The sequence below is a fragment of the Ambystoma mexicanum genome, chromosome 6q (assembly GCF_040938575.1).
Source record: "Ambystoma mexicanum isolate Mex_15411 chromosome 6q, UKY_AmexF1_1, whole genome shotgun sequence".
NCBI lineage: Eukaryota > Metazoa > Chordata > Amphibia > Caudata > Ambystomatidae > Ambystoma > Ambystoma mexicanum.
This window is the reverse complement of record NC_090937.1, coordinates 809676470-809701506: the sequence shown is the minus strand read 5'-3', so window position 1 is coordinate 809701506 and position 25037 is coordinate 809676470. Positions and strand designations below refer to the sequence as shown.

General features: G+C 50.9%; 1 protein-coding gene across 1 annotated transcript in view; it reads left to right on the top strand.

The window, feature by feature from the left end:
- The window catches only part of GASK1B (golgi associated kinase 1B), a 323049-nt gene that overhangs the window by 79153 nt on the left and 218859 nt on the right, over nt 1-25037 (top strand). The window lies entirely within an intron of this gene.

Sequence of the window (25037 nt, the reverse complement as noted above, 5' to 3'; positions counted from 1 at the left end):
CCCAGATTATTTGTGTCACTGTCGTAAAATACAACAGCAGCCTGTCATGTAAGCACTAGTGTAACTTGGGCCCTAGCACCCCCTGTGGGGACGGGGCCCCATCCATGTCCTGGTAGGGGCCCCTCAGACAAAACATTTTTTTTTTTACAAAACAAATTTAAAAACAAAAAAATGACACTCTGCCCTCTGCCTTCATAAAGATATTTTTTCCAGAAATAATTTCTTTATGAAGGCAGAGTGACTAAAAAAAAGATTCTATTTCTTTATGAAGTTTGAGGGCTCCCCACCTCATGAGATGGAAGCTTAAAGGCTAATGGCCTCCAAGGCATGGGGCGGGGAGCCCTATGACTTTAAAATGAAATAGGGCCTCAATACGCGGTCGGCGGTAAACCGCCGGTGTGACCGGCGGGATGCCACCGACCTCGTAGTACCATTTCCGACACCTAGCCTCCCTGTGGTACCGGAACATTGCAAGTCCTGGGGACTGGGAAGGTAGGTGCCGGAAAATGTTAGTCCCCATGGGTTCATGGAAGCACTGCCACTAATGTTGCCTGTGCTTCTGTGATGAGTCTGCCGACTGGGGCTGCTGCGCCCGACAGGGTCAGACCTGTCGGATGCTGCGGTCCCAGTAGGCATTCTCTGAGTGTGGTGGTCCGGAAACAAGGGTGCCGGAAAGCTTACCAGCACCCTTGTTTCCGGACAGCCACACTTATAATGAGGCCCATAGTTTATGTTTGCAGTAACTCTGCCTTCATAACAAAAGTATTTCTGTTCCGGTTTGGTCCTTTAACGGAAATAATTTCTTTATGAAGTCAGAGTGATTTAAAAAAGAAACCATTTCTTTTTGAAGTAATGGGATTCCCCTCCACCCCATGACACAGGGGCCTCCCAATCCTTTCCAGATGACGGGTACACGCATTCCTGGCTACTGCAGGGAGCTGAAGGTCTCGTTCCCTGGACCAACGGGTTAAAGGTAAGAAAATGTATTTTCTTTAAATGTGTGTGCATGCATGTAAGTGTGTGTATATGTATGTATATAATGTAATGTTCATTAATGAGTGAGTGCATGATGCAGCCTGGATATGCCTGTGTGAGTGTATGGTGAAAGTGTGCACACTCAAATGTATGGGTGGCTGGGTGTGCATCTGTGAGTGTACGGTGAAAAGGTACACACTTAAATGTACGGGTGGCTGCCTTGGTGTGCCTGTATGGTGAAAGTGTGCACACTCAAATGTATGGGTGGCTGGGTGTGCGTCTGTGAGTGTACGGTGAAAAGGTACATACTTAAATGTACGGGTGGCTGCCTGGGTGTGCCTGTATGGTGAAAGGGTACACACTTAAATGTATGGGTGGCTGTGTGTGTGTGTGTGCGTGTATGTGTATGATGAATGGTGTGTGTGCTTGTGTTCAGGGGCTCAATAAAACCTACATTTCGGGAGACTGCTAACGCTTCAAATGTTGGGAGAGGCGCTAACTTCGCGAGCGGTGGGGGAGTGGCACATTTATTTGTGTGGGGGCATCTAACTTCTTCACGCATTCTAATGAGACTATTCTAGTGCAGCTTCAATGTTACAAGCAGTTACCTCTCTTCTTTAAGTCTGAAAGCCCCCACTTATGGACTGCTGTGAGAATGAGCGGTCTCCTGTCCCCTCTCTACCTTTCCAATCACTCCCCTGGCATGCAAGTAATACACCCATATCATGATTTCAACTGCCTAAAAACGAACAGTGAAATGCTTTACGTTAGTATTTGCTGGGCCTTTAGGAACAAATACAGGTGCCGTTTAACATATGTGTCCTGTTCTGTCCAGCAACGGATTTGTAGGTCAGCCAGGTCGAGTCAACATAGCCCAAAATTTCAGGGGGTGGGGGAAGAGGAATAAAGTCCAGTCAGATCAATGGTGTTGTGCCACTGCTTCTCTTTAATGCCATGATGACTTATTGATAATCTTCATTACTCGTATCCCCATTCTTCCTCATCCCAGTACTGGTGTATGAGGCACTTTGCCTCATACACATGCACTGGGATGAGGTAGTGGGGCATGGAGGTAATGCCTGGCTTAGTTACCTGTAGTTTTCATTACTCCTAGCCCCACTCTTCCTCGTCCTTGTACTTATCTATGAGGGAAGGTGCCTCATATGTCAGCACTGCGACAAGGAAGAGGGACGCGGAGGGAATTCTGGGCCGATGTGCTGATTTTGGGGGTTAGAGCAGGTGGTTGGAGGGAGGGGGGATCTGTGGGGGGCAGGGATTGTGGGATGAATTGTAATGGCAATCCATCTCCAGGCTACGCAGGCATGATATGTGGTATTAGTGGCTAGAGAGGCATTTTGGTGCAGCCAGTCTAGTCATTTCTTAGTTTGGCTTGACTTTCTTTAACTGGGCATCGCTGATTAAGCAGTTCTGGTAAGTGTAATTACCTGGCTAGACCGGATTTTGGTTGCTGCCAGTCTAGCCGTTTCTTACTGTGGCATTGTACATCTTTCTGGGCATCTATGATAAAATAACTATGATAAGTGTTATTGCTTTGACTGCCATTTTGGTGCAACCAGTCTAGGTATGTCTAAGTGTTGCCTGCCATGCTTTACTGTAATATGTTATTACGTGTCTAGACTGGTCTGCATTGTACAGCCAGTTGGACATGTTTTCATTGTTGTATGTCATTTTTAATAGCAAAGCATTCCATTAATGAAAGCATTAATGTTCCTGTGCACTGCTGGTGACATGCATGTATTGGATATTTGGACTGGTGTTACCCTACAAAACAATTGTAATCACTCTGGCTTTTTAGCCAATTTTTCCCAGAAAGCGTGCTGTTTAATGCATCAAAACACACATGTATGTATGCTGCTCCAAGCACAGTGTGCAGCGTACCCTTGAAGCAGCACGCTTGTGTATATTGTGCAAGCGTAGTAATCTAGGCTAGCCCAGAGTGTGGCGCGACCCATGATTTGTTGCCGAACTGGAGGGGGCCCCCTCAGCATGGTTTACAGGAGGGCCCCCAAAGGTAGTGTTACGCCACTGCATGTAAGCTTGCAAAAGTTAAAGTAGAGTCTACTTATGATCTGAACTTGCCCTTTTCCTTATTGGGCACAATGCCCAAAGGGGAAACTATTCACTGCTTGTGGTTGTTGGAGTGCAGAGTTTCGCCACCCGACCCACCAGTGCTCCCCATAAGAAATCTGGAAACCTTCGCTAAAGCCCTCCATCAATAAATCACGCTTCTTCTTTTTAAGATAGTATTGTAAAAATCCCTGCAAAATTCTCCTGTCCACAGGGGAGAGGCCTTTCTCCTACTTCCAACTATTGGGCACCTCTGTGTTACCCTCTGTCCCTGGCTCCCCCTTCTGCCTTGAAGGAATTTGCAATTGGTTGATTCCCCCCACATTTAGTGCATTGGTGTTGAAATCTGCACCTAGAGCCCCAGCTACAAGACCCCTTGTTAAATGATTTGCTAGCCCGTGGGGCCAAGAAACCTCTGTGTACTTGCTCATTTCCCTTCTGTGGCGAAGGTCCTTGCTGAAAGGGCAGACACTCAGTTTTCTGGTTGTGTTCAGACTTACCATACCATGCCTTCCTTGTACCTTTTTCCACTTCAAACATTGGTTTACTGGCCCTGTCCTTACCACCATGAGTGAGACTCAACATTCTATCTCCTCTGATCCCATGTCATGTCGGGCACCATTGCCATCTTAGACCTAAAATCCCTGTCTTAATCTATCCAACCCGTGGAGCCGTACTTCCTTTGCTCATTAACAAAAATATCCCTGTATTTCCATAAGGCAGGCACCTGCTCAGGATATCTTTCCATCAAAACCGCTGCCACCAAAGAGAAAGCCTTGTTCCAATTAAAGTTTTTCTCCTCAGGCCTATTTCTTCTCTGCATCTTCTAATCCTCTTCCTTGATAACGGTAATTTCTGGCCCTGCTGTCTCCACTGCCAATAACAAGAATATATCAAAATATTCCCTTTTCCAAATTTGCTCCTTCACTTGCCTGGGAATATGCCATGCTAAGGTGTACCGGCCAGCTAATAGAGGTGCAATAGTTACTAACGGAGTGGCAACCACATCAAGACTATTCGTTCTGATGCCAGCAAGACCCTGAATCCATGCTCCTTCCTGCAGTTGCTGTTGTGTGTGTACCTCCCCAGCAGGGGATGCAACCTCCTTCTCCCTTAGGAGCTGCAACCTGGAGTCCCACAAAACTGTCTGAGTATGAGGCTGTGACGGTGCTACACAACTTGGCGTGACCATTGGACCTCCTACACCCTGCAAGCTACCTAACCCTGCAACCCCCACAAGTACAGCAGGTTCTGGGGGACCCTCCGAAACTCTTCTTACGGTCTCAATGCTGGCCCCTTCCCTAGGTGCCTGCACCACTCCTCATAGTCATTTCAGCATTTTGTCCAAAGCATTGCGTATTTTTTCACTTACCCCTGCAACACCTGCAGGCAGTGTACTTACTGACCCACTGCCCAACTGCCCACCGGTTTGTGCAGTCCCAAAGACACCTATAACCTCTAACTGTCCCACTGCCGTTGGGACCGCCTGCTGCATTTCCACAGAGTGCCCTGCCACCTCTAGCAACAAGGGTTCCTGTGGCACAACCACCACTACTTTACCCCTCGGTTTACGCACTTCATGCCTCTTAGGCAGTGGTGCTTCAGGACTAACCGCCCCCTGTGACAATACAACTTCTTGTGACAGGACAGATACGGCCTTACCCCCTCAGTACGCGACCCACACTTTTCGGTTTCAACCGTGTTATGATGGCAGACATCTCACTTGCCGGTGGCGTGTCCAGTGCTGCGGGCGCGCACACCTGGCCCTGCATTACCTGCTGATGAGTGGGCACCTATTGCTTATCCTCCAGCATCCTTTTTTCCTAGTCCTTCCCTTTCTTGTGCATTTTTTCCTGGAAAAGTGCAAACATTTCGGCCTCCTCCTCAAACTCATTGCCGCTGGGACTGTTCAAGCTAATAGCAATGCTAGCAAACGTGTCTGGTGAACCTTCCCGTGACATTTTCGCTGTGCCCTAGAATGATGAGAATAAATTGTTATTGGTGAATTGCAGGAGACAGAGACAGCGGGGACAAGAAGCTTCCCTATCTAGCCTTGTATTAGGCAACTATAATTTACAATTTTAAATGCAATTGTAACTCTTATTTAGCCCGTAAGCATTGCCCCGTTCTTGTGCTCACCCAAAGCCTCCTTGTTCTATTACCCTCTTTGTAATAGGGCAACCTTACCACCAATGCTCAGCTCTTCAATTGTACGTTGACCTACCCAACAATAAGCTCTGTCCTTTGCGAGTATCCTTGGACCTCGATGCTCAGTTCAACCTCCTTCAGGACGTGATCTGCGACCAAATGATGGATAAGTATGGCAGGTGGGGGACTGCAAAAAGAGAATGAGCCAAGCAGCCCCCTTGCCTTATAACTATTCCCCAGAGCCCAGCCAGGTGTGGCTGGACCCGGGGACGCCCCTTCCTCTCAGGGAGGAAGTGAGGTGTAGGTACCCCTGGGGGGGGGGGCCAGAAGGGCGGGCTGCTATGCCAGCTATCGCTCTGGGGGCTGGACAGTCCCTGTGCAGTAGTAATTTTGTCGCACACGCTGACACGCACTCCCTATATGAGTGGCATTTCAACACATAACATGTGTCTCCTTACTGTGTAATGAACATGCTCGTACATCCATGTCTTGTAGCACAACAAAGATGCGTTTGTACAGCCATGGTGGCAAGTACAGGCTGTCCATGTAATAGGGGGCTGGCGACTCACCCAGTCACTCTTGAAAGCCCAAGTATCCCATTGGGGGATGAGTGGATATGCATCCTGGCAGGGTATCCATCAAATGACCTTGTTTGGCTTCAGCCGAGGTTTTCGCGTACGAATGCCAGGGCTCGCGGCCTCAATGCTCTGTGCTCCATCAATGAGAGGCTCCAGCTCGTGCGAGCTATATTTAGATTTTCCTACCACGCCCTTCACTCACGGCCTAGCCGGCCCTCTGTGCCACACTGCTGCCTTTCCCCTCTGAATGGCCGTGGGATGGGGCGTTGCAGTGCCAGGCAGAATGTTGCACGCAGGCTCATGATCAATGCTAAGCCTTTGGGATGAGCCGTGCCTTGGCATGTCATTGGCGTTAGTAGTGATGCTTTCAGCCTGCAGTGGGCCGCAGCGTCGCCGCAGCTTCTGCCGTGCCTTATTATGCCTGGGTAAGCATGGCCCTTTCTTAAGAATGAGACTGCGCGGAATCGTTGCACGCCTTCTGCAAACGCTGAACCGTGCTCCTCCCAACACGAAGACACAGCATTTCAACCACGTGCTGAATAATTAACATACTATTGCGAGCTTTGACTTGTAATAAAGTACTCTGAGAATTCACAAATGGTTGATTGACCCTATGACCCCCGAGCCCCCATTCCTGTCACGCAGTAATACAGAGCAGCCCGCCATTATATTCATTGAAAAACAGTGCCTAGGCCCGCACCTTGTAACTACCCAAATAACAATGCTTTTGATGTACTGCAGTGCAATGTTACCATAAAACGTAGAAGTAATGCTTGTAATGGTGCCCTACTCCTAAAAAGTCCCTTGTCTAAAATACAAACGTATTGCATACATATATACATTGACATGGCAGAAAAGCATCCCGCGTGCATTGCTATTCACCATTCCAAAGGAAAAGGCGGGCGCTATATTTTCCCTTTAAAGGAATGGAGGCAAAGGAAGGGTTTGTGCAGCTTGACACCCCTTTATTCATTGGCAACGGGTGTTGCTGATACCCCCCTGGGAGATCTTGGCTGAGGAGACATGGTGTTGTTCTAGCACATATTGAGACTTTTATAAAAACGTCCGTGTCAGTTTCTATTTTGGGAGCGTGAAAGAGGAGTGAGCTTTTGTAACAAAAGTCACTTACACTTTTTTTTAAGAAAAAGCCTGCCATCGATGTGTCCTACCTAGAAAATACCTTGCTTTAGGAAAATGTTTTATTTTTTTACTTAGCTCAGATACCTACATTATCAATAATTCAGCCAGTTCTCCAGTGCTTCCTGAGATGCATGCATAAGAAACTTTGTGCTCACTATCTAACATGGAGGTTGGGGAAGTCCACGGTTTGGCCAGGTTCTTTACCTCTAATTCTGAAAATGGGCATTCGGAAACGCTTATATGTTTTGTTAGAGGGATATTGTCCTGTCCCTATTGTTTTTCAAGTGAACGCATACATTAGATGAATAAAAATTAGTGACAGTGATTATAGAGATACACATTTGAGAAAAAACACTCTTAACATTAAGAAAAGTTTACTTTGCTACGTGGCACGGATCTTGTCCTTTCCCACAGACACCTGCTGATAACACACAGGACGAACTTTGTCCGGGGAACGGCCTGGGTGCCACAATGGAAGGATTTCAGTGTGGCATGGAGGATGTGGTTTCATGGATGAATTGAAACGGACTAAAATGTAATCTGGCAGACACAAAGGTTATGCTCTATCAGGCGTTCAGGCACACTAACTCCACTACCGACAGGGCATGATTACTGCTAATTTCTGTTCACCATGTAACCCTCAAACTGATCTTGCTGTGTAAACTTTGTGATCCTACCAGCAGTACTCTGCACTGAAGGTAAAAGGGGCACAACTTCTCCTATCCGCATTGAGAATATGTTACTCTATTGCCATGCAGTAGCCCTGCTAAGCCTGCGCCTATAGACTTTCTCCCTCCGTTATCACTTATTGCTCACCACGATGGTGCACACCTCCCTGCCTAGCCCTTTGACTCCTTCAAGTCTTTGCAAGCCTTTGACCACCACCAGCGTACTACGGCCGCAACCAACCCTTCTGATATCCTGGACCATCCCCCCGCTCACAGGTAAGAGACACAACTACTCCTCCTCTAGCCGGATATCAGCCGCTTATAATAGTAATCCTTTTCAATGGATTTGAGTAAGAACACACTTGCAAAATGCGGTAGCCAAATGTGTTCCCAAGAATAAACCTTTGAGGAGAATAATCAGTCTTTTACGTGAAACGGCCACTGTGTCAAGTTCTAACTCTTCAAACACAATCTTCTCCGCCAGGCGTCTTGGGTGATCCAGAACATCCACCAACCCGCAGTGCAGCTGCTCACCCCTAAACACTGAGCCACCTGGGAGCACATTTGGCTATCGCATTTTGCAAGTGTGTTCTTACTCAAATACATTGAAAAGGATTACTATTATAATCGGCTGCTATCCGCTGGATGTGACTGTATTATTGGCGACATTGGATACTTGGAATACACAGATCCCAAGATTGCATTAAGGATCAAGTTCAGATCCATGCCCACCGAGACTGGAGGGGACGATCACTGTAGAATTTTAAGAAGAGCTACCCCTGATGAATGTCAGACATCTAAGAGTCAACAGACAGAAAGATGTTGGGTTACATATAGATTTCAACAAATGAAGTTTTCACTGATATTTGTATGGTAAATGTTGTTTTTTTAGTTAATGTGGTATGGTTGTTTTTTTATTTTTACATTGATGTTGTGTATGTATTCGTCCTGTTTTTTGATAACCTGGTTTTAGGGTTGTTCCTTAATCTGTGTATTATTTAACACAGTTTTAATGAGAATGATGTCTTTTTTCTATAATAAAAATATTTTTCTTAATGATATAGCTTTTGTGTGTTATACCTTTCCTTCCCATTAAAATGTGAATTTGAACTGTTTTCTTCTATACTATAAAATATTGTCTTGGGGTCCCCAGACAGTGAAAACAGTAGGTTTAGGTAACGGACCTTGCTGTGGGTATTGTTTTTGTTTTGATTTGACCTCATTTGTACTGCTAAGCAAGACCTAATAAACATACAGATAGTTTACTGATGCCTATCCCTGCTCCCATCCTAACATTGAGGTTCTCGAAACTGATGGGGCACGCAAGCAGGCCCTGATAAACATGCCTAGTCCTGCTCCCATCCTGACCCCGAGGTGCTTGGAACTGATGGGGCAGGTAATCAGGCCTGATAAACATGCAGATAATTTACCAATGCCTATCCATGCCACCATCCTTATCCGGGGTGTTTGGAACTGATGGAGCAGGTAAGCAGGCTGTGATATTCATATAGCTAGTTCACCTATGCCTATTGCTGCTACCATCCTGACCCTGAGGTGCATGGCACTGATGGGGCAGGTAAACAATCCCTGATAAATATGAAAATAATTGACCAGTGCCTAGCCCTGCTCCCATCCAGACCCAAAGGTGTTTGGAACTGATGGGTTAGGTAAGAAGGCCCTAATAAACATGCCTAGCCCAGCTCCCATCCTGACCCTGAGGTATTTGGAACTGATGGGGCAGGTAAGCAGGACCTGATAAACATGCTGACAATTTACTGATGCCTATTCCTGCTCCCATCCTAACCATGGGGTGCTCAGAATTGATGGGGTAGGTAAGCAGGCCCTGATAAACATGCAGATCATTTTCTGATGCCTATCCCTGCTCCCATCCTGCCCCTCAGGTGCCTGGAATTGATGGGGCAGGTAAGCAAGCCATGATAAACATGCAGATCATTTACTGATGCCTATCCCCGCTCCCATCCTGACCTTCAGGTGTATGGAACTGATGGGGCAGGTAAGCAGGCCCTGACAAACATGCAGATAGTTTACCGATGCCTATCCCTGCTTCCATCCTGACCCTCAGGTGCACGGAACTGATGGGGCAGGTAAGGAAGCCCTGATAAACAGATAGTTTACCAATGCCTATCCCTGCTCCCATCCTGCCCCTCAGGTGCCTGGAACTGATGGGGCAGGTAAGCAGGCCATGATAAACGTGCAGATCATTTACTGATGCCTATCCCTGCTCCCATCCTGACCCTCAGGTGCACTGAACTGATGGGGCAGGTAAGCAGGCCATGACAAACATGCATATAGTTTACCGTTGCCTATCCCTGCTCCCATCCTGACCCTCAGGTATTTGTCACTGATGACGTAGGTAAGCAGGCCCTGACAAACATGCAGATAGTTTACCAATGCCCATCCCTGCTCCCATCCTGACCCTCAGGTGCAAGGAACTGATGGGGCAGGTAAGCAGGCCCTGACAAACATGCAGATAGTTTACCGATGCCTATCCCTTCTCCCATCCTGCCCCTCAGGTGTTTGTCACTGATGGGGCAGGTAAGCAGGCCCTGACAAACATGCAGATAGCTTACCGATGCCTATCCCTGCTCCCACCCTGACCCTCAGGTGCACGGAACTGATGGGGCAGGTAAGCAGGCCCTGACAAACATGCAGATAGTTTACCAATGCCTATCCCTGCTCCCATGCTGACCCTCAGGTGCACGGGACTGATGGGGCAGGTAAGCAGGCCCTGATAAACATGCAGATAGTTTATCGATGCCTATCCCTGCTCCCATCCTGCCCCTCAGGTGTTTGTCACCGATGGGGCAGGTAAGCAGGCCCTGACAAACATGCAGATAGTTTACCAATGCCTATCCCTGCTCCCATCCTGCCTCTCAGGTGTTTGTCACTGATGGGGCAGGTAAGCAGGCCCTGGCAAACATGCAGATAGTTTACCAATGCCTATCCCTACTCCCATCCTGACCCTCAGTTACACAGAACTGATGGGGCAGGTAAGCAGTCCGTGACAAACATGCAGATAGTTTACCGATGCCTATACCTGCTCCCATCCTGACCCTCAGGTGCACAGAACTGATGGGGCAGGTAAGCAGGCCCTGATAAACATGCAGATAGTTTACCGATGCCTATCTCTGCTCCCATCCTGACCCTCAGATGTTTGTCACTGTTGGGGCAGGTAATCAGGCCCTGATAAACATGCAGATAGTTTACCAATGCCTATCCCTGCTCCCATCCTGACTCTCAGGTGCACGGAACTGATGGGACAGGTAAGCAGGCCCTGACAAAAATGCAGATAGTTTACCGATGCCTATCCCTGCTCCCATCCTGACCCTCAGGTGCACGGAACTGATGGGGCAGGTAAGCAGGCCCTGATATACATGCAGATAGTTTACCGATGCCTATCCCTGCTCCCATCCTGCCCCTCAGGTGCCTGGAACTGATGGGGCAGGTAAGCAGGCCATGATAAACGTGCAGATCATTTACTGATGCCTATCCCTGCTCCCATCCTGACCCTCAGGTGCACGGAACTGATGGAGCAGGTAAGCAGGCCCTGACAAACATGCATATAGTTTACCGATGCCTATCCCTGCTCCCATCCTGACCCTCAGGTGTTTGTCACTGATGACGTAGGTAAGCAGGCCCTGACAAACATGCAGATAGTTTACCGATGCCTATCCCTGCTCCCATCCTGACCCTCAGGTGCATGGGACTGATGGGGCAGGTAAGCAGGCCCTGCTAAACATGCAGATAGTTTATCGATGCATATCCCTGCTCCCATCCTGCCCCTCAGGTGTTTGTCACTGATGGGGCAGGTAAGCAGGCCCTGACAAACATGCAGATAGTTTACCGATGCCTATCCCTGCTCCCATCCTGACCCTCAGGTGCACGGAACTGATGGGGCAGGTAAGCAGGCCCTGACAAACATGCAGATAGTTTACCGATGCCTATCCCTGCTCCCATCGTGACCCTCAGGTGCACGGAACTGATGGGGCAGGTAAGCAGGCCCTGACAAACAATCAGATAGTTTACTGATGCCTATCCCTGCTCCCATCCTGACCCTCAGGTGTTTGTCACTGTTGGGGCAGGTAATCAGGCCCTGATAAACATGCAGATAGTTTACCGATGCCTATCCCTGCTCCCATCCTGACACTCAGATGTTTGCCACTGTTGGGGCAGGTAATCAGGCCCTGATAAACATGCAGATAGTTTAGCGATGCCTATCCCTGCTCCCATCCTGCCCCTCAGGTGTTTTTCACTGATGGGGCAGGTAAGCAGGCCCTGACAAACATGCAGATAGTTTACCGATGCCTATCCCTGCTCCCATCCTGCCCCTCAGGTGTTTGTCACTGATGGGGCAGGTAAGCAGGCCCTGACAAACATGTAGATAGTTTACCAATGCCTATCCCTGCTCCCATCCTGACCCTCAGGTGCACGGAACTGATGGGGCAGGTAAGCAGGCCCTGATAAACATGCGGATAGTTTACCGATGCCTATCCTTGCTCCCATCCTGACCCTCAGGTGTTTGTCACTGATGGGGCAGGTAAGCAGGCCCTGACAAACATGCAGATAGTTTACCGATCCCCATCCCTGCTACCATCCTGACCCTCAGGTGCACGGTACTGATGGGGCAGGAAAGCAGGCCCTGACAAACATGCAGATAGTTTACCGATGCCTATCCCTGCTCCCATGCTGACCCTCAGGTGCACGGGACTGATGGGGAAGGTAAGCAGGCCCTGATAAACATGCAGATAGTTTATCGATGCCTATCCCTGCTCCCATCCTGCCCCTCAGGTGTTTGTCACCGATGAGGCAGGTAAACAGGCCCTGATAAACATGCAGATAGTTTACCAATGCCTATCCCTGCTCCCATCCTGCCCCTCAGGTGTTTGTCACTGATGGGGCAGGTAAGCAGGCCCTGACAAACATGCAGATAGTTTACCGATGCCTATCCCTACTCCCATCCTGACCCTCAGTTGCACAGAACTGATGGGGCAGGTAAGCAGTCCCTGACAAACATGTAGATAGTTTACCGATGCCTATCCCTGCTCCCATCCTGACCCTCAGGTGCACGGAACTGATGGGGCAGGTAAGCAGGCCCTGATAAACATGCAGATAGTTTACCGATGCCTATCCCTGCTCCCATCCTGACCCTCAGATGTTTGTCACTGTTGGGGCAGGTATTCAGGCCCTGATAAACATGCAGATAGTTTACCGATGCCTATCCCTGCTCCCATCCTGACCCTCAGGTGCACGGAACTGATGGGACAGGTAAGCAGGCCCTGACAAACATGTAGATAGTTTACCGATGCCTATCCCTGCTCCCATCCTGACCCTCAGGTGCACAGAACTGATGGGGCAGGTAAGCAGGCCCTGACAAACATGCAGATAGTTTACCGATGCCCATCCCTGCTCCCATCCTGACTCAAGTGCACGGTACTGATGGGGCAGGAAAGCAGGCCCTGACAAACATGCAGATAGTTTACCGATGCCTATCCCTGCTCCCATGCTGACCCTCAGGTGCAAGGGACTGATGGGGCAGGTAAGCAGGCCCTGATAAACATGCAGATAGTTTATCGATGCCTATCCCTGCTCCCATCCTGCCCCTCAGGTGTTTGTCACCGATGTGGAAGGTAAGCAGGACCTGACAAACATGCAGATAGTTTACCAATGCCTATCCCTGCTCCCATCCTGCCCCTCAGGTGTTTGTCACTGATGCGGCAGGTAAGCAGGCCCTGGCAAACATGCAGATAGTTTACCGATGCCTATCCCTACTCCCATCCTGACCCTCAGTTGCACGGAACTGATGGGGCAGGTAAGCAGTCCGTGACAAACATGCAGATAGTTTACCGATGTCTATCCCTGCTCCCATCCTGACCCTCAGGTGCACGGAACTGATGGGGCAGGTAAGCAGGCCCTGATAAACATGCAGATAGTTTACCGATCCCTATCCCTGCTCCCATCCTGACCCTCAGATGTTTGTCACTGTTGGGGCAGGTAATCAGGCCCTGATAAACATGCAGATAGTTTACCGATGCCTATCCCTGCTCCCATCCTGACCCTCAGGTGCACGGAACTGATGGGACAGGTAAGCAGGCCCTGACAAACATGCAGATAGTTTACCGATGCCTATCCCTGCTCCCATCCTGACCCTCAGGTGCACGGAACTGATGGGGCAGGTAAGCAGGCCCTGATAAACATGCAGATAGTTTACCGATGCCTATCCCTGCTCCCATCCTGCCCCTCAGGTGCCTGGAACTGATGGGCAGGTAAGCAGGCCATGATAAACGTGCAGATCATTTACTGATGCCTATCCCTGCTCCCATCCTGACCCTCAGGTGCACAGAACTGATGGGGCAGGTAAGCAGGCCCTGACAAACATGCATATAGTTTACCGATGCATATCCCTGCTCCCATCCTGACCCTCAGGTGTTTGTCACTGATGACGTAGGTAAGCAGGCCCTGACAAACATGCAGATAGTTTACCAATGCCCATCCCTGCTCCCATCCTGACCCTCAGGTGCAAGGAACTGATGGGGCAGGTAAGCAGGCCCTGACAAACATGCAGATAGTTTACCGATGCCTATCCCTGCTCCCATCCTGACCCTCAGGTGCATGGGACTGATGGGGCAGGTAAGCAGGCCCTGGTAAACATGCATATAGTTTATTGATGCCTATCCCTGCTCCCATCCTGCCCCTCATGTGTTTGTCACTGATGGGGCAGGTAAGCTGGCCCTGACAAACATGCAGATAGTTTACCGATGCCTATCCCTGCTCCCATCCTGACCCTCAGGTGCACGGAACTGATGGGGCAGGTAAGCAGGCCCTGACAAACATGCAGATAGTTTACAGATGCCTGTCCCTGCTCCCATCGTGACCCTCAGGTGCACGGAACTGATGGGGCAGGTAAGCAGGCCCTGACAAACAATCAGATAGTTTACCGATGCCTATCCCTGCTCCCATCCTGACCCTAAGGTGTTTGTCACTGTTGGGGCAGGTAATCAGGCCCTGGTAAAGATGCAGATAGTTTACCGATGCCTATCCCTGCTCCCATCCTGACACTCAGATGTTTGTCACTGTTGGGGCAGGTAATCAGGCCCTGATAAACATGCAGATAGTTTACCGATGCCTATCCCTGCTCCCATCCTGCCCCTCAGGTGTTTGTCACTGATGGGGCAGGTAAGCAGGCCCTGACAAACATGCAGATAGTTTACCGATGCCTATCCCTGCTCCCATCCTGCCCCTCAGGTGTTTGTCTCTGATGGGGCAGGTAAGCAGGCCCTGAAAAACATGCAGATAGTTTACTGATGCCTATTTCTGCTACCATCCTGACCCTCAGGTGCACGGAACTGATGGGACAGGTAAGCAGGCCCTGACAAATATGAATATAGTTTACCGATGCCTATCCCTGCTCCCATCCTGACCCTCAGGTGCACGGAACTGATGGGGCAGGTAAGTAGGCCCTGATAAACATGCAGATAGTTTACCGATGTCTATCCTTGCTCCCATCCTGACCCTCAGGTGTTTGTCACTGATGGGGCAGGTAAGCAGGCCCTGACAAACATGCAAATAGTTTACCGATGCCCATCCCTGCTACCATCCTGACCCTCAGGTGCACGGTACTGATGGGGCAGGAAAGCAGGCCCTGGCAAACATGCAGATAGTTTACCGATGCCTATCCCTGCTCCCATGCTGACCCTCAGGTGCACGGGACTGATGGGGCAGGTAAGCAGGCCCTGATAAACATGCAGATAGTTTATCGATGCCTATCCCTGCTCCCATCCTACCCCTCAGGTGTTTGTCACCGATGGAGCAGGTAAGCAGGCCCTGACAAACATGCAGATAGTTTACCAATGCCTATCCCTGCTCCCATCCTGCCCCTCAGGTGTTTGTCACTGATGGGGCAGGTAAGCAGGCCATGACAAACATGCAGATAGTTTACCGATGCCTATCCTTACTACCATCCTGACCCTCAGTTGCACGGAACTGATGGGGCAGGTAAGCAGTCCCTGACAAACATGCAGATAGTTTATCGATGCCTATCCCTGCTCCCATCCTGCCCCTCAGGTGTTTGTCACCGATGGGGCAGGTAAGCAGGCCCTGACAAACATGCAGATAGTTTACCAATGCCTATCCCTGCTCCCATCCTGCCCCTCAGGTGTTTGTCACTGATGGGGCAGGTAAGCAGGCCCTGACAAACATGCAGATAGTTTACCGATGCCTATCCCTACTCCCATCCTGACCCTCAGGTGCACGGAACTGATGGGGCAGGTAAGCAGGCCCTGATAAACATGCAGATAGTTTACCGATGCCTATCCCTGCTCCCATCCTGACCCTCAGATGTTTGTCACTGTTGGGGCAGGTAATCAGGCCCTGATAAACATGCAGATAGTTTACCGATGCCTATCCCTGCTCCCATCCTGACCCTCAGGTGCACGTAACTGATGGGACAGGTAAGCAGGCCCTGACAAATATGTAGATAGTTTACCGATGCCTATCCCTGCTCCCATCCTGACCCTCAGGTGCACGGAACTGATGGGGCAGGAAAGCAGGCCCTGACAAACATGCAGATAGTTTACCGATGCCTATCCCTGCTCCCATGCTGACCCTCAGGTGCACAGGACGGATCGGGCAGGTAAGCAGGCCCTGATAAACATGCAGATAGTTTATCGATGCTTATCCCTTCTCCCATCCTGCCCCTCAGGTGTTTGTCACCGATGGGGCAGGTAAGCAGGCCCTGACAAACATGCAGATAGTTTACCAATGCCTATCCCTGCTCCCATCCTGCCCCTCAGGTGTTTGTCACTGATGGGGCAGGTAAGCAGGCCCTGGCAAACATGCAGATAGTTTACCGATGCCTATCCCTACTCCCATCCTAACCCTCAGGTGTTTGTCACTGATGGGGCAGGTAAGCAGGCCCTGACAAACATGCAAATAGTTTACCGATGCCCATCCCTGCTACCATCCTGACCCTCAGGTGCACGGTACTGATGGGGCAGGAAAGCAGGCCCTGGCAAACATGCAGATAGTTTACCGATGCCTATCCCTGCTCCCATGCTGACCCTCAGGTGCACGGGACTGATGGGGGAGGTAAGCAGGCCCTGATAAACATGCAGATAGTTTATCGATGCCTATCCCTGCTCCCATCCTACCCCTCAGGTGTTTGTCACCGATGGAGCAGGTAAGCAGGCCCTGACAAACATGCAGATAGTTTACCAATGCCTATCCCTGCTCCCATCCTGCCCCTCAGGTGTTTGTCACTGATGGGGCAGGTAAGCAGGCCATGACAAACATGCAGATTGTTTACCGATGCCTATCCTTACTCCCATCCTGACCCTCAGTTGCACGGAACTGATGGGGCAGGTAAGCAGTCCCTGACAAACATGCAGATAGTTTATCGATGCCTATCCCTGCTCCCATCCTGCCCCTCAGGTGTTTGTCACCGATGGGGCAGGTAAGCAGGCCCTGACAAACATGCAGATAGTTTACCAATGCCTATCCCTGCTCCCATCCTGCCCCTCAGGTGTTTGTCACTGATGGGGCAGGTAAGCAGGCCCTGACAAACATGCAGATAGTTTACCGATGCCTATCCCTACTCCCATCCTGACCCTCAGGTGCACCGAACTGATGGGGCAGGTAAGCAGGCCCTGATAAACATGCAGATAGTTTACCGATGCCTATCCCTGCTCCCATCCTGACCCTCAGATGTTTGTCACTGTTGGGGCAGGTAATCAGGCCCTGATAAACATGCAGATAGTTTACCGATGCCTATCCCTGCTCCCATCCTGACCCTCAGGTGCACGTAACTGATGGGACAGGTAAGCAGGCCCTGACAAATATGTAGATAGTTTACCGATGCCTATCCCTGCTCCCATCCTGACCCTCAGGTGCACGGAACTGATGGGGCAGGTAAGCAGGCCCTGACAAACATGCAGATAGTTTACTGATGCCCATCCCTGCTCCCATCCTGACCCTCAAGTGCACGGTACTGATGGGGCAGGAAAGCAGGCCCTGACAAACATGCAGATAGTTTACCGATGCCTATCCCTGCTCCCATGCTGACCCTCAGGTGCACAGGACGGATCGGGCAGGTAAGCAGGCCCTGATAAACATGCAGATAGTTTATCGATGCTTATCCCTTCTCCCATCCTGCCCCTCAGGTGTTTGTCACCGATGGGGCAGGTAAGCAGGCCCTGACAAACATGCAGATAGTTTACCAATGCCTATCCCTGCTCCCATCCTGCCCCTCAGGTGTTTGTCACTGATGGGGCAGGTAAGCAGGCCCTGGCAAACATGCAGATAGTTTACCGATGCCTATCCCTACTCCCATCCTGACCCTCAGTTGCACGGAACTGATGGGGCAGGTAAGTAGTCCCTGACAAACATGCAGATAGTTTATCGATGCCTATCCCTGCTCCCATCCTGCCCCTCAGGTGTTTGTGACCGATGGGGCAGGTAAGCAGGCCCTGACAAACATGCAGATAGTTTACCAATGCCTATCCCTGCTCCCATCCTGCCCCTCAGGTGTTTGTCACTGATGGGGCAGGTAAGCAGGCCCTGACAAACATGCAGATAGTTTACCGATGCCTATCCCTACTCCCATCCTGACCCTCAGGTGCACGGAACTGATGGGGCAGGTAAGCAGGCCCTGATAAACATGCAGATAGTTTACCGATGCCTATCCCTGCTCCCATCCTGACCCTCAGATGTTTGTCACTGTTGGGGCAGGTAGTCAGGCCCTGATAAACATGCAGATAGTTTACCAATGCCTATCCCTGCTCCCATCCTGACCCTCAGGTGCACGGAACTGATGGGACAGGTAAGCAGGCCCTGACAAATATGTAGATAGTTACCGATGCCTATCCCTGCTCCCATCCTGACCCTCAGGTGCACGGAACTAATGGGGCAGGTAAGCAGGCCCTGACAAACATGCAGATAGTTTACCGATGCCCATCCCTGCTCCCATCCTGACCCTCAAGTGCACGGTACTGATGGGGCAGGAAAGCAGGCCCTGACAAACATGCAGATAGTTTACCGATGCCTATCCCTGCTCCCATGCTGACCCTCAGGTGCACGGGACTGATGGGGCAGGTAAGCAGGCCCTGATAAACATGCAGATAGTTTATTGATGCCTATCCCTGCTACCATCCTGCCCCTCAGGTGTTTCTCACCGATGGGGCAGGTAAGCAGGCCCTGACAAACATGCAGATAGTTTACCAATGCCTATCCCTGCTCCCATCCTGCCCCTCAGGTGTTTGTCACTGATGGGGCAGGTAAGCAGGCCCTGGCAAACATGCAGATAGTTTACCGATGCCTATCCCTACTCCCATCCTGACCCTCAGTTGCACGGAACTGATGGGGCAGGTAAGCAGTCCGTGACAAACATGCAGAAAGTTTACCGATGCCTATCCCTGCTCCCATCCTGACCCTCAGGTGCACGGAACTGATGGGGCAGGTAAGCAGGCCCTGATAAACATGCAGATAGTTTACCGATGCCTATCCCTGCTCCCATCCTGACCCTCAGATGTTTGTCACTGTTGGGGCAGGTAATCAGGCCCTGATAAACATGCAGATAGTTTACCGATGCCTATCCCTGCTCCCATCCTGACCCTCAGGTGCACGGAACTGATGGGACAGATAAGCAGGCCCTGACAAACATGCAGATAGTTTACCAATACCCATCCCTGCTCCCATTCTGACCCTCAGGTGCACGGAACTGATGGGACAGGTAAGCAGGCCCTGATAAACATGCAGTTAGTTTACCGATGCCTATCCCTGCTCCCATCCTGCCCCTCAGGTGCCTCGAACTGATGGGGCAGGTAAGCAGGCCATGATAAACGTGCAGATCATTTACTGATGCCTATCCCTGCTCCCATCCTGACCCTCAGGTGCACGGAACTGATGGGGCAGGTAAGCAGGCCCTGACAAACATGCATATAGTTTACCGTTGCCTATCCCTGCTCCCATCCTGACCCTCAGGTGTTTGTCACTGATGACGTAGGTAAGCAGGCCCTGACAAACATGCAGATAGTTTACCAATGCCTATCCCTGCTCCCATCCTGACCCTCAGGTGCATGGGACTGATGGGGCAGGTAAGCAGGCCCTGATAAACATGCAGATAGTTTATTGATGCCTATCCCTGCTCCCATCCTGCCCCTCAGGTGTTTGTTACTGATGGGGCAGGTAAGCAGGCCCTGACAAACATGCAGATAGTTTACTGATGCCTATCCCTGCTCTCATCCTGACACTCAGGTGCACGGAACTGATGGGGCAGGTAAGCAGTCCCTGACAAACATGCAGATAGTTTACCGATGCCTATCCCTGCTCCCATCGTGACCCTCAGGTGCACGGAACTGATGGGGCAGGTAAGCAGGCCCTGACAAACAATCAGATAGTTTACCGATGCCTATCCCTGCTCTCATCCTGACCCTCAGGTGTTTGTCACTGTTGGGGCAGGTAATCAGGCCCTGATAAACATACAGATAGTTTACCGATGCCTATCCCTGCTCCCATCCTGACACTCAGATGTTTGTCACTGTTGGGGCAGGTAATCAGGCCCTGATAAACATGCAGATAGTTTACCGATGCCTATCCCTGCTCCCATCCTGCCCCTCAGGTGTTTGTCACTGATGGGGCAGGTAAGCAGGCCCTGACAAACATGCAGATAGTTTACCGATGCCTATCCCTGCTCCCATCCTGCCCCTCAGGTGTTTGTCACTGATGGGGCAGGTAAGCAGGCCCTGACAAACATGCAGATAGTTTACCGATGCCTATTTCTGCTCCCATCCTGATCCTCAGGTGCACGGAACTGATGGGGCAGGTAAGCAGGCCCTGACAAATATGTATATAGTTTACCGATGCCTATCCCTGCTCCCATCCTGACCCTCAGGTGCACGGAACTGATGGGGCAGGTAAGCAGGCCCTGACAAACATGCAGATAGTTTACCGATGCCCATCCCTGCTACCATCCTGACCCTCAGGTGCACGGTACTGATGGGGCAGGAATGCAGGCCCTGACAAACTTGCAGATAGTTTACCGATGCCTATCCCTGCTCCCATGCTGACCCTCAGGTGCACGGGACTGATGGGGCAGGTAAGCAGGCCCTGATAAACATGCAGATAGTTTATCGATGCCTATCCCTGCTCCCATCCTGCCCCTCAGGTGTTTGTCACCGATGGGGCAGGTAAGCAGGCCCTGACAAACATGCAGATAGTTTACCAATGCCTATCCCTGCTCCCATCCTGCCCCTCAGGTGTTTGTCACTGATGGGGCAGGTAAGCAGGCCCTGACAAACATGCAGATAGTTTACCGATGCCTATCCCTACTCCCATCCTGACCCTCAGTTGCACGGAACTGATGGGACAGGTAAGCAGTCCCTGACAAACATGCAGTTAGTTTACCAATGCCTATCCCTGCTCCCATCCTGACCCTCAGGTGCACGGAACCGATGGGGCAGGTAAGCAGGCCCTGATAAACATGCAGATAGTTTACCGATGCCTATCCCTGCCCCCATCCTTCCGCTCAGGTGTTTGTCACTGATGGGGCAGGTAAGCAGGCCGTGACAAACATGCAGATAGTTTACCGATGCCTATCTGTGCTCCCATCCTGACCCTCAGGTGCACGGAACTGATGGGACAGGTAAGCAGGCCCTGACAAACATGCAGATAGTTTACCGATGCCTATCCCTGCTCCCATCCTGACCCTCAGGTGCACGGAACTGATGGGGCAGGTAAGCAGGCCCTGATAAATATGCAGATAGTTTACCGATGCCTATCCCTGCTCCCATCAGTGATTGTCACTGTTGGGGCAGGTAATCAGGCCCAGATAAACATGCAGATAGTTTACCATGCCTATCCCTGCTCCCATCCTGACCCTCAGGTGTTTGTCACTGATGGGGCAGGTAATCAGGGCCTGATAAACATGCAGATAGTTTACCATGCCTATCCTTGCTCCCATTCTGACCCTCAGGTGTTTGTCACTGATGGGGTAGGTAATCAGGCCCTGATAAACATGCAGATAGTTTACTGATGCCTATGCCTGCTCCCACCCTGACTCTCAGGTGTTTGTCACTGATGGGGCAGGTAAGCAGGCCCTGACAAACAATCAGATAGTTTACCGATGCCTATCCCTGCTCCCATCCTGACCCTCAGGTGCACGGAACTGATGGGACAGGTAAGCAGGCCCTGACAAATATGTAGATAGTTACCGATGCCTATCCCTGCTCCCATCCTGACCCTCAGGTGCACGGAACTAATGGGGCAGGTAAGCAGGCCCTGACAAACATGCAGATAGTTTACCGATGCCCATCCCTGCTCCCATCCTGACCCTCAAGTGCACGGTACTGATGGGGCAGGAAAGCAGGCCCTGACAAACATGCAGATAGTTTACCGATGCCTATCCCTGCTCCCATGCTGACCCTCAGGTGCAGGGGACTGATGGGGCAGGTAAGCAGGCCCTGATAAACATGCAGATAGTTTATTGATGCCTATCCCTGCTACCATCCTGCCCCTCAGGTGTTTCTCACCGATGGGGCAGGTAAGCAGGCCCTGACAAACATGCAGATAGTTTACCAATGCCTATCCCTGCTCCCATCCTGCCCCTCAGGTGTTTGTCACTGATGGGGCAGGTAAGCAGGCCCTGGCAAACATGCAGATAGTTTACCGATGCCTATCCCTACTCCCATCCTGACCCTCAGTTGCACGGAACTGATGGGGCAGGTAAGCAGTCCGTGACAAACATGCAGAAAGTTTACCGATGCCTATCCCTGCTCCCATCCTGACCCTCAGGTGCACGGAACTGATGGGGCAGGTAAGCAGGCCCTGACAAATATGTAGATAGTTACCGATGCCTATCCCTGCTCCCATCCTGACCCTCAGGTGCACGGAACTAATGGGGCAGGTAAGCAGGCCCTGACAAACATGCAGATAGTTTACCGATGCCCATCCCTGCTCCCATCCTGACCCTCAAGTGCACGGTACTGATGGGGCAGGAAAGCAGGCCCTGACAAACATGCAGATAGTTTACCGATGCCTATCCCTGCTCCCATGCTGACCCTCAGGTGCACGGGACTGATGGGGCAGGTAAGCAGGCCCTGATAAACATGCAGATAGTTTATTGATGCCTATCCCTGCTACCATCCTGCCCCTCAGGTGTTTCTCACCGATGGGGCAGGTAAGCAGGCCCTGACAAACATGCAGATAGTTTACCAATGCCTATCCCTGCTCCCATCCTGCCCCTCAGGTGTTTGTCACTGATGGGGCAGGTAAGCAGGCCCTGGCAAACATGCAGATAGTTTACCGATGCCTATCCCTACTCCCATCCTGACCCTCAGTTGCACGGAACTGATGGGGCAGGTAAGCAGTCCGTGACAAACATGCAGAAAGTTTACCGATGCCTATCCCTGCTCCCATCCTGACCCTCAGGTGCACGGAACTGATGGGGCAGGTAAGCAGGCCCTGATAAACATGCAGATAGTTTACCGATGCCTATCCCTGCTCCCATCCTGACCCTCAGATGTTTGTCACTGTTGGGGCAGGTAATCAGGCCCTGATAAACATGCAGATAGTTTACCGATGCCTATCCCTGCTCCCATCCTGACCCTCAGGTGCACGGAACTGATGGGACAGATAAGCAGGCCCTGACAAACATGCAGATAGTTTACCAATACCCATCCCTGCTCCCATTCTGACCCTCAGGTGCACGGAACTGATGGGACAGGTAAGCAGGCCCTGATAAACATGCAGTTAGTTTACCGATGCCTATCCCTGCTCCCATCCTGCCCCTCAGGTGCCTCGAACTGATGGGGCAGGTAAGCAGGCCATGATAAACGTGCAGATCATTTACTGATGCCTATCCCTGCTCCCATCCTGACCCTCAGGTGCACGGAACTGATGGGGCAGGTAAGCAGGCCCTGACAAACATGCATATAGTTTACCGTTGCCTATCCCTGCTCCCATCCTGACCCTCAGGTGTTTGTCACTGATGACGTAGGTAAGCAGGCCCTGACAAACATGCAGATAGTTTACCAATGCCTATCCCTGCTCCCATCCTGACCCTCAGGTGCATGGGACTGATGGGGCAGGTAAGCAGGCCCTGATAAACATGCAGATAGTTTATTGATGCCTATCCCTGCTCCCATCCTGCCCCTCAGGTGTTTGTTACTGATGGGGCAGGTAAGCAGGCCCTGACAAACATGCAGATAGTTTACTGATGCCTATCCCTGCTCTCATCCTGACACTCAGGTGCACGGAACTGATGGGGCAGGTAAGCAGTCCCTGACAAACATGCAGATAGTTTACCGATGCCTATCCCTGCTCCCATCGTGACCCTCAGGTGCACGGAACTGATGGGGCAGGTAAGCAGGCCCTGACAAACAATCAGATAGTTTACCGATGCCTATCCCTGCTCTCATCCTGACCCTCAGGTGTTTGTCACTGTTGGGGCAGGTAATCAGGCCCTGATAAACATACAGATAGTTTACCGATGCCTATCCCTGCTCCCATCCTGACACTCAGATGTTTGTCACTGTTGGGGCAGGTAATCAGGCCCTGATAAACATGCAGATAGTTTACCGATGCCTATCCCTGCTCCCATCCTGCCCCTCAGGTGTTTGTCACTGATGGGGCAGGTAAGCAGGCCCTGACAAACATGCAGATAGTTTACCGATGCCTATCCCTGCTCCCATCCTGCCCCTCAGGTGTTTGTCACTGATGGGGCAGGTAAGCAGGCCCTGACAAACATGCAGATAGTTTACCGATGCCTATTTCTGCTCCCATCCTGATCCTCAGGTGCACGGAACTGATGGGGCAGGTAAGCAGGCCCTGACAAATATGTATATAGTTTACCGATGCCTATCCCTGCTCCCATCCTGACCCTCAGGTGCACGGAACTGATGGGGCAGGTAAGCAGGCCCTGACAAACATGCAGATAGTTTACCGATGCCCATCCCTGCTACCATCCTGACCCTCAGGTGCACGGTACTGATGGGGCAGGAATGCAGGCCCTGACAAACTTGCAGATAGTTTACCGATGCCTATCCCTGCTCCCATGCTGACCCTCAGGTGCACGGGACTGATGGGGCAGGTAAGCAGGCCCTGATAAACATGCAGATAGTTTATCGATGCCTATCCCTGCTCCCATCCTGCCCCTCAGGTGTTTGTCACCGATGGGGCAGGTAAGCAGGCCCTGACAAACATGCAGATAGTTTACCAATGCCTATCCCTGCTCCCATCCTGCCCCTCAGGTGTTTGTCACTGATGGGGCAGGTAAGCAGGCCCTGACAAACATGCAGATAGTTTACCGATGCCTATCCCTACTCCCATCCTGACCCTCAGTTGCACGGAACTGATGGGACAGGTAAGCAGTCCCTGACAAACATGCAGTTAGTTTACCAATGCCTATCCCTGCTCCCATCCTGACCCTCAG